This window comes from Lissotriton vulgaris, chromosome 4_1 (assembly GCF_964263255.1).
Source record: "Lissotriton vulgaris chromosome 4_1, aLisVul1.2, whole genome shotgun sequence".
Taxonomy (NCBI): Eukaryota; Metazoa; Chordata; class Amphibia; order Caudata; family Salamandridae; genus Lissotriton; species Lissotriton vulgaris.
The window spans coordinates 232,250,617-232,269,389 of NC_141691.1; positions in this window are offsets into that span (position 1 = coordinate 232,250,617).

Sequence of the window (18,773 nt, forward strand, 5' to 3'; positions counted from 1 at the left end):
CTCCGTCCATCACCACCTCCTTTTGTACCGCTTTTGGCCGCCATAAGTGTGGCAGGGTATTCTCAGATGTGAGTCCCTTGCTCACTTTGCCAATGGATTCAAGCAAGCCGGGCTGAAGACGGCTGGAATGCCAGAAACCGGTCCTCGGAAGCTTGTTTCCGGTCCAGAGATGACATGGCTTGGCAGTTCGGGCTGGACTGTTCCCATGAGGCACAGGTTCAGACTGATTTGCATATAGCCATGTCTGAACTGGGGTGGCAGAGTGGGCTAAAGAACGGTGATGGATTAAACCCAGATCTTTTGACTGGGTGTGAGTTTTGTATTGATTCAGATGCTCCGTCCATCACCACCTCCTTTTGTACCGCTTTTGGCTGCCATAAGTGTGGCAGGGTATGCTCAGACATGAGTCCCTTGCTCACTTTGCCACTGGATTCAAGCAAGCCGGGCTGAAGATGGCTGGAATGCCAGAAACCGGTCCTCGGAAGCTTGTTTCCGGTCCTGAGATGACATGGCTTGGCAGTTCGGGCTGGACTGTTCCCATGAGGCACAGGGTCAGACTGATTTGCATATAGCCATGTCTGAACTCGGTTGGCAGAGTGGGCTAAAGAACGTTGATGGATTAAACCCAGATCTTTTGACTGGGTGTGAGTGTTTGATTGATTCAGATGCTCCGTCCATCACCACCCCCTTTTGTACCACTTTTGGCCGCCATAATTGTGGCAGGGTATGCTCAGACATGAGTCCCTTGCTCACTTTGCCACTGGATTCAAGCAAGCCGGGTTGAAGACAGCTGGAATGCCAGAAACTGGTCCTCAGAAGCTTGTTTCCGGTCCAGAGATGACATGGCTTGGCGTTTCGGGTTGGAGTGTTCCCATGAGGCACAGGGTCAGACTGATTTGCATATAGCCATGTCTGAACTGGGGTGGCAGAGTGGGCTAAAGAATGGTGATGGATTAAACCCAGATCTTTTGACTGGGTGTGAGTGTTTGATTTATTACGATGCTCCGTCCATCACCACCCCCTTTTGTACCGCTTGATTTACTTAAGGCAGAAACAATTTTACTCTGTTATCACATTCTGTTAACTGTACAAAATAGCATTCATCAATGTTTGTGTCAATTAGTACCTTCGTCTACACTGTGGACAGCCGAGTTCACAACTTGAATTCAACTTTCCCTCTACATTAAGGACAGCATTGTATTCAGCCATGCTTCCTTAAGGCAGAGACAATAGTACTGTAGCTTCACATTCTGTTAACTGTGACAAAATAACATTCATCGATCTTTTTGTCAACAACTACCTTCAATCTACACTGCGCACAACTGGGTTCACAACTTCAATTCAGGTTTCCTTCTACATTGAGGACAGAATTGTATTCTTCCTTGCTTTCCTTAAGGCAGAGACAATTATACTATGTTCTCAGATTCTGTTATCTATGACTAAATAGCATTCATCGATATTTGTGTCAACAAATGCCTTCAATCTACACTGGGGACAGCTGTATTCACAACTTGAATTCAGCGTTCCTTCTACATTAAGGACAGCATTGCATTTAGCCTTGCTTTCCTTAAGGCTTATACTGTATCCTGAGATTCTATTATCTGTGACTAAATTGCATTCATCGACCTTTGTGTCAACAACTGCCTTCAATATACACTGCGGACAGAAGGGTTCACAACTTCAACACAGCTTTAGAACTAAAATTGTCTTCAATTCAATATCTGTCCTTACAACAACCTTCAATATATTCTGCGGTCAGTAAAAATTAAAACTTCATACCAAGAGCTTCACTACTACTGAAAACATTGAATTCAGCCTCGCTTTATTTAAGGTAGAGACTAATGAATTTTATGTCTTCCGATTTTGTAAAAGAATGTCACAAATAGTATTCATCTATAACTGCTCACTAGAGCTTTCAATCTACACTACGGACAGCTCAGTTCACAACTTCAATTCAGCTTTCCTTCTACTTTAAGGACACAATTGTATTGAGCTTTACTTTCCTTAAGACAGACACAATTATACTGCATCCTCAGATACTGTTAACTTTCACAAAATAGCATTCATCAATCTTTGTGTCAACAACTGCCCTCAATCTACATTGCAGACAGCTCACTTCACAACTTCAAATCACCTTTCCTTCTAGATTAAGAACAGCATTATATTCAGCCTTGCTTTCCTTAACGCAGAGACAATTATACTGTGTCCTCAGACTCTGTTAACTAAGATAAAATAGCATTCATCGATCTTTGTGTCAACAACCGCGTTCAATCTACACTGGGGACAGCTGTATTCACGACTTCAATTCAGCTTTCCTTCTACATCAAGGACAGCATTGCAATCAGCCTTGCTTTCCTTAAGGCAGAGACAATTTTATTCTGTCATCACATTCTGTTAACTGTACAAAATAGCATTCATCAATGTTTGTGTCAATTAGTACCTTCGATCTACACTGTGGACAGCCGAGTTCACAACTTGAATTCAACTTTCCTTCTACATTAAGGACAGCATTGCATTTAGCCCTGCTTTCCTTAAGGCACACACAATTATACTGTCTCCTGAGATTCTATTATCTGTGACTAAATAGTATTCATCAATCTTTGTGTCAACAACTGCCTTCAATCTACTTTGTTGACACCTCAGTTCACAACTACAAATCAGCTTTCCTTCTATATTAAGGACAGCATTACATTGAACATTGTTTTCCTTAACACAGATACAATTCTACTCTGCCCTAAGATTCTGTTAACTGTACAAAATATCATTCATCAATGTTTTTATCGATTAGTACCTTCTGTCTACATTACAGAGAGCAGGGCTCACAACTTCAATTCAGTTTTCCATATAAATTTCTCTTCACTATGTGTGCTGAGAAGTGCCTTCAATCAATTTTGTGCTCAGTAGAGTTCACAACTAGATACCAAGAGCGCCAGCACTACAGAAAACATTCAATACAATCTTGATTTTATTAAAACACACACAATTGCACAATATCCTCACATTTTCTTAAACTTTGAACACTAGGACATTCAGCCTTCATTTATTTAATGCAGACAAAATTCTACTATATGTGTTTCACATTTTGTTTAAATAAGTGATAAAAACCATTTGTCTATGTCTGTTAACAACTACCTTCAATCTACACTGCACAGGGAACATACAAGCTCACCGCCAAAGTTAATACTTATTCAACGCACCATAAATAATCCCATACAAGAGTGAACACTTTTATGTCACAGTGAGACATACTGTCCCTTTTAAATGGAATTGATGCAGAATTCAATCAACAAAAGACATTACTTCAATTGCTGCACCCCCACCCGACCACACATCATCACAGCATACGTTCAAGCTCAGCGCCAAAGGTATTACTAACTCAGTGCACCACAAATCATCACCATGTGACCGTATTGAATGAGATGACTTATTTAGAAAAAAATACATCATACTTTATGTTAGATGATCTGCTGGTCTTTCGTAAAGCCTTGAAAACCTTCTTGTTTTAATAAATTCACTTTTCTCCCTTCTGTTCTGTTTCCTGTGGTGTTGCATTTTTACCTGCCATGCGCCTGGACGCCCCTTAGCTGGGGCAGCAGTGCGCATTACAAATGTATGTAACATAACATAACATAACTTTTTGAAGATATACTTCAACATACTTCTGTGAACAACCAATATGTATTAGAAAACTTGATTTTAAAGATATTGCTACCAATGCGTCCCGCTTGGACAACACATCATCACACACTCCACAGAACTTTGTTGCTTCAGATGCACATTTGCTGCCTTTCTTGACTGCGGCTATCAATTATTCTTCTTGTAATACAAATTCAAAGTAAAGGCCCATTATTGAGCCTTCTTGATAACTACGTCCAGTGAATAGCAGTGGGTAATTTCCACACTTGCATCCTTTCTTCCAATGCACAGTCTGTGTAATGAGCTGGGAATCCAATGATCTACCTCCTTGATAAGACAGTGGTTATTTTGCATGTCTGCACCCTTTCTTACTTTTTACCTCATTCATCTTCCATTCAATAAACACATCATCCACACATACACACACACTTACTTGCTGCCTTTCTTGGCTGAAGTTATCAATTAGTCTTCAATTTCATATTCTGATTCAAAGTCAAGACCATTTAACAAGCCTTTTTCATTTACATACTACCCCGGCAGAAGACAGTTGAAAATGTTGCACTTGCTGGCTTTCTTCGCAGGGATTATCAATTGTTCTTTCATTTCATATTCTGATTCAAAGTCAAGGCCCTTTACCAAGCCTTTTTGTTGTACCTACTACCTCGCCTAAAGGCAGTAGGTAATTTCCACACTTGCAGCCTTTCTTTTTTCATTATTCATCTTCCAACCAATCAACACATCATATAAACACACACACACCTACTTGCTGCCTTTCTTGGCTGTGGTTATTAACTATTATTCTATATCATATCCGTATTCAAAGTGCAAGCCCTTTATCGAGCCTTTTTTGTTGTAACAACTACCCTGGCCAACAGCACGGAGAAATGTACAGACTTGCTGCCTTTCTTTCTTAGCTGGGGTTATCAATTCTTCTTTAATTTCATATTCTGATTCAAAGTCAAGGCCCGTTAACAAGCCTTTTTTTTCATAGCTATACCCACGGCCGAAAGCAGTACAAAATTTGCACAATGGCTGCCTTTCTTGGCTGCAGTTATCAATTCTTCTTGCAATACAAATTCAAAGTGCAGACCCTTTATTGAGCCTTCTTGGTAACTACTACCGATGAATGACAGTGCATAATTTGCACACTTACGTCCTTTATTGCGCCCTTTCTATGGCACAGTGTATGTAATTTAAACAGTTGCTTCTCTCCTTAGATGTACTGACAGTTTCTCAGGGTCCCACTACAGAATCCGACTCACAGTCTATAATGTCCTGAAAAACAAAACACCCACTTCTTTTACAGGGCAGTGCCTAGTTTCAACGTCTGCTGCCTTTCTTAATTTTCACCTTTTTCATCTTCCACTCAATTAACACATCATCCACAAATATACACACCTACTTGCTGCCTTTCTTGACTAAATTATTAATTATTCCTGAATTTAATACTTTGACTCAAAGTCAATGCCCTTTATAGAGCCTTTTTATTATAGCTACTACCTCAGCCAAACACAACACAACTGTGATAGTTTCTCAAATCAAAACACTATCCACTTTATAATGTTCTCTGATTTTTTATACTGAAATTAGGAAGAAGACTTGAATTCCACTTTTGAGGGGCAAGGGCTTTCTTCAGGTTAGACCAGCACTAATGGACCTTCAATTGTTAGAATATACCTGGAACATTTTTAACATTGCTCGTTTTCTTATTGCTGCTGTTCGCCTTAGGAAACAAAGATTCCCACTGATGATTGAACTGTGTATTCCTCCTAAATGTTTAAATATCATGAATTTCTTTTAATTGATATATCTTTCTAGTTTTAAATCATTTATATATATATATATGTGTGTACTAATGATCTACAGTACTATATCACCTATATGTATTGAATTGTCTAGTGTTTTGTATTTGTGCTATTATGATTTTTATTAATCAAATAAAGTGGTTTGAAGACTGAAGAATATAACCTCTCATAACTGAATAGAGCTTCTAAAATAATTTCATCATGTATTTCATATTTCTCATTATCAATTTCAAAACTCATATCATCATACTCGATGTCATCTAATGCTTCCACAAAATCAGCATCTGAAGTTTAGTCTAGGAAATCACAGCTGATATCTACAGCATTTATATCTTCCTCTTCATTCTCCCTACTTATAAAAATTATGTTTAGCTCTTCTATGACACTGTTACTAATTTTGAAACTGCCTTCTAAATTGTTTTATTGATTATCCATACTGAATTTCTTATGTTGTAGGTCCTTGTACAAAAACATAAACCCTTAATTTCATCTTCACTGTAATATCAGCATATGTGGTGATTCATATGAAATATCTTAAAAATATATCTTACAATTAAAGCAACAACATTTTCTAAATGAGTGTATATTATTTTCAAAATATTCTAAAATTAAATACAATAGATACAGTGTCACTCTGCATTGTGTCAAGTGCTTTATTTATTTATTTATTCTACCTACTGTTTTGCAAACTTAAAATAACGATGACAGCACTGCCTTAGTTTGACTCACCCCATTACATTCTCAATTAGGGTTGAGGGAGGCAAAGGAAAGGAGTAAGCTACATGTCTACAGATGTACTCCTATATTTAGATGGATGAAGTACTGAATAAATAAAGTTAGATACAAAAGAACATGCACAAAAAAAGACTGTATAAAAGATACACAAAGGAAAGCAACACAAATAGGTCACCTAATCTTGAACACAAACTGGTAAGTCACCAAAAGAATGAAAAGGCTAAGAACACTGCAACGGACGCTACGCTGTGGAACTCATTGTGAAGAAAGGTAGAAAGATATTGCAAATAAAGCGGAATTCAAATAAAGAAAAAGTAAAAAAGATACATGGCTGACAAAGTCACTGGAGAAATACTCTGTTCCCCAATACAAAAACGATTTTGCAGTAGTTATATGTACGAATGTTTAAGGAGCTGCAAAGAGACCCATCCCCAGGGACTCAAAACATAACATTGAGGACCGCGGGGAGAACGCCAATGCCCCCAGGGTCCCAGCCAGCTCCCCGCATCCTTCGAGAGCCGGCATTGTTTTCTCTGCACAGCAGATTAACTTGCTCTCCCTTTCAAATAGTAAACCGGTTTGCTGTGCTAAAGAGGGAGTCGCTGCGCTCCCGCCATACCATAGCAAACAGCAGTGTCCCGGGGATAAGCACCCCAAGACACTGCAAGAGCCGGCCCTGGGAAATGAATGGTCCCCAGTACCATCAAGGGTTCCAGTAAGAAAGCCGCGCGACCCCCTTCCAACATTAAAAACTCCCGAGAAGTGGAAGCCCCCGGAGCTGGGAAATCCGTACCATCACGGACCCTCCTATTTTAAATATTACTGCCCCAGGAAGGTGGCGGTCCCCAAAGAATGTAGGAGAGCCGTAAGCCCCCCGCATTCTTCAAAATAAACAATGGCTGCCAACACTTCCTGGTTTGGAGTGCTGGCAGAAAGTTGACAACCAATCAGCATGCAGCTCGTGCTCGTAATTGTACAGATTTCCGTTCGCCGTGATTTTTCCTTAAAAAAAAATATATATATATATATATATATGTATATGTATGCATATATATATATATATATATATATATATATATATAGCCCAAACATCCATGTACGACCCCCTGAGCAAGCTTATAAGGTCAGAATGTTTCTACCCTGCCCCCTTTCCTTATTTCTCAACTTTGTTTTACTGTTTTCTTGTGACTCGGTTCTAGCGATGAACAAGATGGCTGCCAACACTTCCTGGTTTCGAGTGCTGACAGACAGTTGACAGCCAATCAGCATGCAGCTCATGCTCGTAATTGTACAGATTTTCCGTACGAGTACGCCGCAATTTTTCTTTAAAAAAAAAAAAAAGAGCCTAGACATCCATGTACGACCCCCTGAGCAAGCCTAGAAGGTCAGAATGTTTCTAGCCTGCTCCTTCCCTTATTTCTCAACTTTGTTTCACTGTTTTCTTGTGACTGGGTTCTACCGATGCACAAGATGGCCGCCAACACTTCCTGGTTTCGAGTGTTTACAGACAGTTGACAGCCAATCAGCATGCAGCTCGCGCTCGTATTTGAACGGATCTCGATACGCGTGTAGAACTCGGTCTCTAGATATCGCTATGATTTTACTTGTAATTTTCTCAGAAACTACTGAACGGATTTACACCATTTAATAAAAAGCGCAATCTGTGAACCAAACTCTACCTCTCTGCCAAATTTGGTGTCATTCCGTTTAGCCGTTCCGGCTGCAGCCCTGGCTAGCAGTCCCTATGGAAAATTGCAGGGGGAAAATACGTTTTTGGACCCCCCTGTTTTCTCCGCCCCCACTGGACGAATCACCCCCAAATTTTCAGGGAAGGAGCAAAACCGAGGAGGCCATTTTCTTGGAGAAATTCACAAAGATTCGTCCACTGGCGCCAAAGTTATTTCAAGTAGAATGTTGTGGATTTCCCATGGAAAGTAGGTCCTAACTATAACTACCTACTGGCGACCACCAGTAGGTAATATATATATATATATATATATATATATATATATATATATATATATAGATATATATATATATATATATCTATATATATATATATATATATATATATATATATATATATATATATATATATATATATATATATATATATATATATATATATATATATATATATATTACCTACTGGCGGTCGCCAGTAGGTATATATAGTTAGGATTTTTTCCCTATGGGACTTTTGAAAATTCTATGTCTAATAACTTTGGCGTTTGTGGACGGAATCGGCTGAAATTTTCAGGAAAATGGCACATTTTGTTTCTGAGCAGCCCCTGAAAATTTGGTGGGGTTTCGTCAAGGGGTGGCTGAGAAAAAAGGGGGGTCCCAAAACGCGTTTTTTGCATTGAGTTTTCCATAGGGCGGTTGGACTCACTTTTAGCTCGAACGGCTGAATGGATTTGCACGAAACTTGGCAAAATTGTAGGGACTGTTAGCCCGATGTGCCTTTGCTAGGTCTCAATATATGTGCTTCAGTGGATTTTGAGAAATTAACGTTCAAATCAAGATATATATCTGTAACAGCGCTCCGGGCAGCGATCCGGTTAGCGAACCTTTCGCGTATCGGAATTTTGCAATGCGAAGCTGATTGGCCCTCCGGTGTCTGTCAACATTCTAAACAGTCCGGAGCGGCCGCCATCTTGTCTCTCGGTAGGATCGAGAGAGAAGAGGAGGCCAAAACAAAGGGGGAAATTACCATAAGGGGGCATAGTAGATCCTCGTTGACCCCCTAGGTTTTATGTGGAGGTTTTAAAAGGGCCTAGGAGGGTCCCAAAAAAAAAATGAAAAAAATTTTTTTTTGCGTGGTAAGGGCCAAGTTCGCGAACCGGAAAGCGTTCTGGGCAGCGAACTTTATGGATAAAAGAATGAAAGACTTTTCTAATACTGTATGTTAATTGTTTGTTGTTTTTCTTTTTTTTTTTGTTTTCTTTTTTTTAAAGTGTTTTTTTTTATTTTGATTCTTTTTCATAATTTATTAAACTTTCTAACATTTCAGTGTCTGAAATGTCATTATTTTCTTGAAATATTGTTTGCAATCGGTGAGGTTGCAAAATGTCCTCATTTGCAAGGAGGACATCTACTGCTTGGACACATTGCAGCAGTTCATTATCCAAGCTTTCATCCATAAATTCCAGGTCAATTTGTTCATATAATTCCTGGCTGCTCTCTTGCAGGTCCATCTCAAAAGAAACTTGTTGCTCGCCTTCCATTTTGCCTGAAATTTGGACTAAAAAAAATATATATTAGTAGAGATAGGGCACTGTTGGGATTAATTTTAGATAGGCAGTTTTTATCAGTGAATTTATCTTTTGGCAGTGTATAGTATGAGAGTGGAAATAGGACTATAAAAAAGTGTATGTGATTTAACCAAGACAAGCCTTACTCCATTCATAACTATAACAGAGAAGTCTATCTAAATACATTACTACTACAGAGGGATAGTGTATATTTAGCAGAAAAAGCCTACTATATTAAGTTATACTGCACAATATATTAAATTATAACTTACCTTCACAAAGAAGTTGAAGTTTTTTGAAGCTATTGAAATAGGAGGTACAACAAGAAGTAGTAGTCAAAATGGCTGTGTTTCCTTCTCTCCCTTTATATATATACAGGTATATAACCAATCAAATGTCAGGTAATAAAAGTAGAAAATGAAAGTAACATTTTCATTGGTTGTCAATTCCAACACTTCAGATGTGTTTTGTGAAGTAATTTACCTCACGGTACTTGGAGAGGTCTACAGGCTAAATGGCTAAATGAAATTTCAATAAAATTTGTGAGAATGGAAGGGATTGTTATGTAGTATGAGCTAATCTATATTTGGTGAGAGTGTGTCTAGTCGTTTTTCTGTAAATTACTTTCCCACCTTTTTTTTGGACCGCTTTCCGGGAAGCGGCCCGGTTAGCGAACCTTAAGCGTCACGGGAGTCCACCATTTTGTGTTTCGTCGCATTAAGATACAAGATGGAGGGCAAATAATGTTTAGAATGGGTAGAAGGGGTCATGGTAGACTTATCTTGACCCCCTAGGTTTTCTGAGCGTGGCTGAGGAGGCTTATATGTGCGGAAAAAAAAACTTTTTTTTAAAAAATTCCGCGAGGTTAGCTTTCGGTTAGCGAACCGGGTAGCGCTCCGGGGAGCGAATTTTGTGGAAAATTAGTGAAAAAAGTTAGAGAAAAATAATAATTGTGAGTGATCAGATGTAGGGTAGCTCTGAGAAGAGCTTTTGGGTTTATGGTACATTTAGGTACTTATAAGTAGGTACCAATGCACAGTCTTAAATTCAGAATGAAAATTCTGTTGCCCTCATCTGAGAAGTGAACTCCATCTCCTCTGTAGATATCTTGCATGTAGTAACGCAAGTTATTGTTGTAAAGAGAGCCCATTCCATGGTCTCTCATGTAAGCTGAAACAGATTTGTTTACATGCTTCCTCGCTTTCTCAATTTGTGGACAAAATTGGTTGGACCACCTCCATTTCTGTCTTTGGCATATATTGGAATATACCAAGGCAGTTTGAGGAAAAAGTGCCATTAATTGCTCCAAGGTGTCCTTTAAAAGCATTTCCAGACCTACCCCTGTCAAAGTGCCCAAATCATTACCTCCACAGTGCACTATTAACAGGTCAGGTTTTGGCAAATGCATAAAGGTTTTCACCAATGGTATCAATTGGTGACATTTTAATCCTCTTTGGCCCAACCACTTAATTTCCACATCTTGTAAATTGAGGTTAGGTAAATTTCTGTTCTCAGCATACCTTTGAGCCCAGTGGATGTAACTATGTCCAACAATCCAGACGTTAAACATGGTGGCTGAAGGTTGTTCTGTAGTCAGATGAAGTGTGGTAATGAAAGGGCAGTTGAAACAGTAGGAGTTTCAATAGAAAAAAAACTGTGGATTTACAATGCTAATGATTCATTAGCAGTGATTGGTGCATTTCCATTCCTGAAAACAGAAAGTTAGGGTGCATGGATGTGTTCTTTGAAAGATGTAATTTGAATGGTCAAGGAAGAAACATTTAATGAAAGATTGCACTGGATACGCAGGTGCACTGAGAGTTCAGAGTTCAATTGAAACATTGTTGTGTGAATTTGCAAACATGAGAGGTCTTCCAGGAGGTGGTTGCTATGGAAACAAGGCAGACAGGGCAGAGGGGGGAAGGGTTTTGATTTGAAAAAAGTGAGGGAAGAGGAATGATTGGCTAATATGAGAGATATGTGAAATGAATATCTGTATTTCTGTGCTTTCAATAGCTGCAGCCTTTGGAGTGCATCCTTTTTCTTCTGCTGAAGACAATTTGGTGTATTTCTGAGACTGTTTTCAAAACTCAAAAAATATTTGCTAAGGTGAGAAAAGATTTATTTAATTTATATAGAGAATAGTATGATTTAAGGAGAAAATGATGAAAAAAGCTGTGTTTTTAAAATGTGGTTTTGTCTCTAGTGATATACTAATAGAATTAGTTTCATAGAGAAATTATAATTGCATATTTGGTGTAACATTCTGGCATGCAGTAACACAAGATATTGTGATACATGGAGCCCATTTCATGGTCTGTTATGTAAGCTGAAACAGATATGTTGCTTTTAAAAACGATTTAAGAAATCAATTACATTTCTGTATATGTACTGCTAGAGCTTCATAGGTTGTTTTGGGCCATATTTATAAGGTATTTGAGTGTCTAAGATGTTATGTTCGCCTTTTAAAATGTAAAGTGTTCCTCATGGGGCAAGTGTCTTGTAAATACGCTCCCACTTGTGCTTGGCAAATTTAGATTTTGATTATGGGAGTTACCTAGCCATATTAATAGTGTCCCAAAAATGGTGCTAGGTCATTCCAGAAAACACTTTCATGTGTCTCAAGGACATTTTTAGTCATTTCTTCGTGAATGCAGGTATACAATTGATTTATATGCTGTGTTTAAAAACGAATTTTGAAATCAATTAAATTTCAGGATATGTACTGTTAGAGCTTCATAGGTTGTTTGGGGTCATATTTAGAAGGCATTTTAGTGTCTTTGATGTTATTTTTCCCTTTTTAAATGGAAAGCTTTCCTCATGGGGCCCTGAGCAGTTCTTAGCCATGTTATTTAATAGGAAGTGGATAACATGGCTAAGAGTATTTGCTGGAAAATGCATGAATATCGCTGACTTTTCTGCGATGTTATGTTTACCTTTCAAAATGTAAAGTGTTCCTCATGGGGCAAGTGTCTTGTAAATACGCTCCCACTTGTGTTTGGCAAATTTAGATTTTCATTATGGGAGTTACCTAGCCATGTTAATAGTGTCCCAAAAATGGTGCTTGGGCATTCCAGAAAACACTTTCATGTGTCTCAAGGACATTTTTAGTCATTTCTTCATGAATGCAGGTATACAATTGATTTATATGTTGTGTTTAAAAACGAATTTTGAAATCAATTAAATTTCAGGATATGTACTGTTAGAGCTTCATAGGTTGTTTGGGGTCATATTTAGAAGGCATTTTAGTGTCTTTGATGTTATTTTTCCCTTTTTAAATGGAAAGCGTTCCTCATGGGGCCCTGAGCAGTTCTTAGCCATGTTATTTAATAGGAAGTGGATAACATGGCTAAGAGCATTTGCTGGAAAATGCATGAATATCGCTGATTTTTCTGCTATATTCATGCATTGTGGCCGTTTTTTTTCACATTGCTTCATAGGTTGTTTGGGTTCATATTTAGAAGGCATTTTAGTGTCTTTGATGTTATTTTTCCCTTTTTAAATGGAAAGCGTTCCTCATGGGGCCCTGAGCAGTTCTTAGCCATGTTATTTAATTGGAAGTGGATAACATGGCTAAGAGCATTTGCTGGAAAATGCATGAATATCGCTGACTTTTCTGCTATATTCATGCATTGCGGCAGTTTTTTTTCACATTGCTTCATAGGTTGTTTGGGTTCATATTTAGAAGGCATTTTAGTGTCTTTGATGTTATTTTTCCCTTTTTAAATGGAAAGCGTTCCTCATGGGGCCCTGAGCAGTTCTTAGCCATGTTATTTAATAGGAAGTGGATAACATGGCTAAGAGCATTTGCTGGAAAATGCATGAATATCACTGATTTTTCTGCGATATTCATGCATTGCGGCCTTTTTTTATCACATTTGCAAGCACTTCTTAGCCATGTTATCCAATGGGAGGTGGATAACATGGCTAAGAGCATTTGCTTCAAAGGTTGTTTGGGGTTATACACCATTTTTGGGAAATTATTAACATGCCTATCTAACTCCCATAATCAAAATCTAAATTTGCCAACCGCAGGTGGGAGCGTATTTACAATAAATTTGCACCATGAAGAACGTAAAGTAGCATACTAGATACTCAAATAACTTATAAATATGACCCAAAATATCTTATGAAGCACTAGTAGTGCATATTTCCAGAAATGTATTGGTTTTCATTTAATGATTTACTTCATTGGTAGGCCTTCACATGTTTTTTTACCTTGGTTTTTTTCAGTGAAAATCTTATCTGCAACCATGTGTTGGCCTCACCTCAAATAAACAAAACAGGTGATGGACTGAATGTGGCTCAATGACACACATTCACCACAGTCCAAAGATCTGGGCCTAAACAAACCTTTAGATAGGCTACATCTTATCGTCATCCTGAATTAATGATTTAAAATATTAGGGAGTGGTTTATGAGTGTTGTATGCCTGTTTTGTACCATTGAGTGTCATTTTTGTGATGCAGTGCTGGTGGAAAATATTTGCTATGTTAAATAATTAGTACGGCATTATGTTTTAGATGACTGTTATTTATTTACTGTTTGGTAATAGTGGTTAATAACATTTTATATTATATTTTTTCACAGATTCAACTGCAGATTCTTTCATAGTTTGGAAAATGCCTTCCAGAAGTCGAATACGAAAGGCTAGAAAACGTCAAAGACAGCAGGATGATGTTTTATTGCAGCAGTCCTCTTCCCCAAATACTTGTCAAAACACCAAGAAAGGTCCGGGTAAGAGCACGAAATCATTCTTAAGAAATATTTGTAGTAAAAAAAATTTTGCTCAAAAAAATGTTTCAGTTCACAAAAAGAAAAGTAATTTAAATGGAATGGAGAGACCCATCACAAATGTTACTGGTAGAGGAAGAGATAACTCTGTGCATGATAGTAGAAGGAAACAACAGTTTAGGGACATTCGAACTCGAATGTTCCGTAATAGGATATTAGTTAATTTATTGAAAAATATTAAAAAGAAAGGCCAACAGAAAGCGGCATTTTATAGGAAGAAGAAAAATGTAGAGAAAATTATTGATCATGCTTTTGAAATTAAGCGAAAGTTGTTTATTTTGGTAATCAATAGAATTAGGAAACTAAGCAAGGTAATTTCTGATTTCAAAACAAAAAGTAGATGGAAGAGAGTAGTAAATCGTACTAACTTTTGTGAAGTTTTTTCCGGAGAATGGATGCATAGTTCAAGTTCTGAGGCATTTTTTAATGAGGAGACTTATTTTCAGGATAATGATTTGGTGCATGCAGTTGACATCAGTGGTCGAGCTTATGAAGTGAAGGATGGTTGTCCAGTTGAAAAAGAACAACTTGTGACAACAGAGACAGAAGAGGCACTAAGTGATGAGGTTTTAGGAAGACGTCCTAAGGGTCCTGTGTACATTTGGAAGTGTAGTTCTATTTGCAGTGTGCGACAGGTTTCCATCAATTTGCTTTGTGATTTTATACGGACATTTAATAAGAAAAGTTTGAAGCAGAAAATGAAGTTGTTGCAAGATTTAGATCCTTGCAGAGTGAGACAAATGACAGGTTTGCGTGGTCATTCACTGGCTTGTCTTTCCAGGAGAGTATGCCAGAGTGTTTTTCATCATTTCAGGATGCTAGCAGTGCATCATAATAAAGTGAGAAAATTAGTGAGAATGTTGTATTATGCTAAGAGTCCAGCAATTATGCTTAAACAGTTATGTGCTGCTCTTTTGCATGGTTCTGAAATAGATGTGAAGAATCTTTGTGAAGAAATTGAGTTTTGTTACTTTGGTAGTAAAGATGAGAATGTTCAAATTGACCCTGAAGTAGAGGGTAATGTGGAAGATAATGTACAGGTTTCCAGTACAGATAATTTTCAGAAGGAAATTGCCACGTTTCAGATGAAATCAAGTGAGAGGCCTAATTTCACTTGTGTATGTTGTCGACGCACTTATTATAAGAATCAGACTAAGGTAGTGGATTTATATGCAAAAAGTGAAAGGGAAAATAATAGTGAATGGAAGGATTTAGCCACATACTTGATGGTAGAAAATTATTTTGATTTGGGATCGGATCAACGTGTGTGTACTTATTGTTGTAATAAATTAAACCAAAACCAGATGCCTGCTAGGGCAGTTCATAATAATCTGGAATTGGTTGAGATTCCTTCTGAATTGAAGGATTTAAATACTTATGAATCTATTTTGATTCAAAGTATCCATCCCTTTCAGGCTATTGTAAGAATGGAGCCAAAGACAGGGAAGTTGCCTCCAGCAGATTTACCGAGACAGGATTAAAGGGAAGAGTTGTTTATTTGCCTCTAGATTTGAATAAAAACATTAACACAATTGGAATAGAAAAAGTGGAAGAGGAACCTCTGGTTATCTTGGTTAATGGGGTTCCGACAAAGAATAAGAAAATATGGCAAGATTTAGTGGATGTTAGGAAAGTCAAAACGGCAACAGTGTATTTGAAGAAAAATAATAAGTACTATAAGAATGTATATGTTGCAGAAGAGGAAGTAAGTGATGAAGAGGATAGCGTTTTGTGTGCAGGCCAAATTGAGAAAGTAGAGGCCTCTAAAAGTGAAGAAATATATGAACATTATAGTGTTCATCCTTTGCATTCCAAGGAAGTCATGGGGAATGCTATTGAGTTGTTTCAAATGAAACAAGCCAAAGGGAGTCCCATCAGTGTTTGGGAGGAAAGTTTGGAAGCTCGGTGTTTCCCACAGCTATTTCCCACAGGTCAAGGAGGAAGATATGATGAGCGACCTCGTGAAATTCCTGCGTCTGAATACCGGAGTTTACGATTGTATGCAGAAGATCCTAGGTTTCGGCAATGCATTCCCTATTTGTTTCATCTCCTGTTTGAAAGCGATCTGTCTGGACTGTCATATGCAGTGAACCACATCTTGAAAAGTGGTATACAGATGCGAAACATCTCGGCAAGTGACTTTATGCATAAAGTCAATGTCCAAGACAGTATTTTGGATTCTCACTTAATTAATCTCATGGCGTGTCAGCGTGGTACTAATGAGTACTGGTACCGTCGTCATGGTGATTTAAAATGTATGCTGAGGAACTTAGGAACTCCGACATGGTTCCTCACTCTGAGCTGTGCCGAGTATGGCTGGGAAGACTTACTTGAATTTCTACGAGAGGCAAATGGAAATATTGAAAACATTGAATTCAAGACACCTGGAGAACTGTGTTCTTTGGATCCTGTGAATGTATGCAGGTACTTCAATCATAGATTTGAAGCTATGATGTCTTTCATCACAAATAAAAAGAATCCACCTCTTGGAGAGGTGTTGGATTTCTTCTGGAGAAAGGAGTACCAAGCAAGAGGTGCCCCTCATATACATATGTTGCTGTGGATCAAGGATGCACCTAAATTTGGAACAGATCCGGATGACTTAGTGATGAATTTCATCGAACAGTATTCTACGTGTGCTGTTCCAAACGCAACGGAGAAGAAAAGTCTAAGAGAACAAGTTCTACGTTTCCAAAGCCATCGTTGTGGAAAGTACTGTTGTCGTAAATTCAGAAACAAGGACAAGTTCTACACCAAATGTCGTTTCAACTTTCCACGACCGGTGATTTCTAAAGGAAGAGTGAACAGTTTGATGTCTTCGCTGCGACATAATGTGACGAGGAAATCACCCAAGAATACATACAATTTGAAAAGGAATGAAGAGTCCAAGTACATCAATGACTACAACCCAGTGATTTTGTCCATGTGGAATGCCAACATGGATATACAGTTTGTGGCTGACAACTGTATGGCTGTGGCTCGGTATGTGACGTCTTACATCACCAAAAAAGAAAAGACCGAACTGAAGGATATGTGGGAGGACATTTCCCATGAAAAGAGCCTCAGCAAGAAGTTGTACAGTTTCAGTCTGAAGATGTTGTCGCATCGAGAAATCGGAGCTTACGAATGTTCTGATCGATTGTCTTCAGCAAGTCTCTATGCCAAATCCAGGACTCTCGTTTGGGCGAGTCTTGGTCTTGCTGCAACGCGAAATCGAGTTCTAAAACCTGTTCGGGAAATTGAGTATTTGGCAGAAAAGGAACCAAACAGTACCGACATTTTGAAGACCAACATGTTGGATACATATTATCCAAATCGAAGCAGTCACCTTGAGAATGTTTGTCTATATGAGGTTCTCCAAAATTATATATTCAAGAGGAACATCAAAGAAGATATTGAGAAAGGAGTGTATGCTGTAATTGGAAGTGAGGGATGCCTGGTCAAGCAAAGAAAATGCCAATTAGTAAACCATCGAAAATTGAGTGGCGAATCTCCAGTAAAAAAGGAGTTTTTCTATTTAGCACTTTTGCAACTTTTCAAGCCTTGGCGTGCAGAAGAGGAACTGCTTGGAGATTTCCTCTGTTACGAAGACTCTTTCAATGCAGCCAAGGAGTCCATAGAATGTCCTGCTTTTTCTAAATATCAAGAAATGCTAACTTTGGAAATTGAGCAGGAAGCAACGATTGCAGCCGAGATTGCCAGAGACAGTTCTCAGGACAGTCAGAGTTCTGTTTCATTGAGTCAAGATCCACTTGGAGGACCTATTATCGAAAATGAAGCTGCCACTGCTATGAATGAAGTAGAAAGAGCCATGGCACATGCTCAGGAGGATTCAGTTAACTTACAAGACTTGGAAAAACAACTCAACGTTGAGCAGAGGAAAATATATGATGAAGTTACCAAGGAAATTGAGCACGGATTAAGTCATGAGAAGAAAGAGTGCTCATGTACGTCGTTGAAGCCTGTCCGACTGTACGTGAGTGGAGAAGCGGGAACTGGAAAAAGTTTCCTCATTAAAGCAATCTCTTGTTATTTGCAGGAAAGGACTGAGTCATCGCTGTCTTGTGTTGTCACCGCTCCTACTGGACTGGCAGCACATAATATTAAAGGTATTACTTTGCATCGTCTACTGATGCTGCCGGTGGAGCATGACAACAAATTACAATACAACAAGTTATCTGGAGATGCTTGCTGTGAAGTTTCAAGAGTTTTGAGGAAAATGAAACTACTTATCATTGACGAAGTAAGCATGGTTTCCAATGTCATGCTTGCCTTTGTGCATTTGAGAATGCAAGAAGTACTTAAAACTGAATATGATGTCTTATTTGGTGGGAAACACATCATTGTTTTCGGAGATCTTCTACAGCTGACACCAGTAAAAGGTCAACCTGTGTTCAAAATACTCACGCATGAAGATACCAGGAAGTGCCTAGGGAGCATTGGCAATGTCAATATATGGTTAAACTTCAATTATGCAGAACTGCATCAAAATATGCGTCAGGCAAAGGATGAAGATTACAAGAATATTCTACAAGATATTAGAATTGGA